Here is a 978-nt window from a genome sequence, read left to right as displayed (position 1 = left end):
CACACACACACACACACACACACACACACACACACACACACACACACACAGAGCAAGAGAGAGAGAGAATACTCTGTGGTTTTGTTGTAAATCATGGCTGTGACAGATTGGTGTTGCCAAGGGGAGAACATATAGCAATTTAAACATCACATTCTTACAGGGTGAGTAATGGGAGCGCGGGACGAGTGACAGGAAAAGAACAATAGAGAGAAAACAGAGAAACAATCACAGATTCAACTCACTGTCTGGCCAACTGTCTGTCTCTATGTTTGTTTTTTAATGGATTTATATATCCGTACTTTTTAAAATATATTTCTTTTAAATATTTAGATTTACATTTCACGGCAGTTTGAAAAGATTCAACCTGCTCTCAGACGTCTGAAGTCGTGTCTCACACATAGTGAAGCTTAGTTTATGGTAGCTGCTGTGTTCCATGAAGATATCCTCGGAAAGTTAATACATAAAGATATGTGCATCACGTCTGCATGCTCACAGGTCAGGGGTTGAGGCGTTTCCAGGGGGTGTGAACCGCCGTGAGTAGCGTGGTTTAACACAAATGATCCAAACATGATTTTGCAATCAAACCTGACGCAAATATTTTTTCCCGCTGTTGGAAATATATTTGTTTAAACCATATATTGAAGTATGATTGACCACATATTCACCGTGAATAATTATGTCTGCTTATAATGCTCCAATGCTTTATTATTGACATGTAAGAAGTGGACACTGCTTGTGCAACTAACTGAAATCTTAGTGTAACTGTTGTTGCTAAAGCAGGTCGGGATGTCCTAGGGAGAGACAGTTGCAGGATGGGAGTGAAGGCCACATCTCATCTGTGGAGACAAGGAGGACAGGCACAAGGTTTAATGAGCTTTTGTCCTGAAGTAAATAAAGAGGGTAAAACTTAGTGAGGAGGGTCAGACAACTCTGTGACTGCTGCATGCTGAGTTTCATGACTTGTCTCTGGAATATTCC

At 40.9% G+C, this 978-nt stretch overlaps 1 long non-coding RNA gene across 1 annotated transcript in view; it reads right to left on the bottom strand.

Annotated features, from left to right (window-relative positions):
* LOC116673124 (uncharacterized) overlaps positions 1 to 978 on the bottom strand; it is a 13,777-nt gene that overhangs the window by 10,158 nt on the left and 2,641 nt on the right. Inside the window, exon 2 of the long non-coding RNA XR_004327756.1 lies at positions 927 to 930. This is a non-coding gene — a long non-coding RNA (uncharacterized LOC116673124). The remainder of the gene's footprint in view (positions 1 to 926; positions 931 to 978) is intronic.

Source organism: Etheostoma spectabile, chromosome 23, assembly GCF_008692095.1.
Source record: "Etheostoma spectabile isolate EspeVRDwgs_2016 chromosome 23, UIUC_Espe_1.0, whole genome shotgun sequence".
NCBI lineage: Eukaryota > Metazoa > Chordata > Actinopteri > Perciformes > Percidae > Etheostoma > Etheostoma spectabile.
The sequence above is the reverse complement of the archived record's forward strand: the minus strand, read 5'-3'. Positions and strand labels throughout refer to the sequence as shown.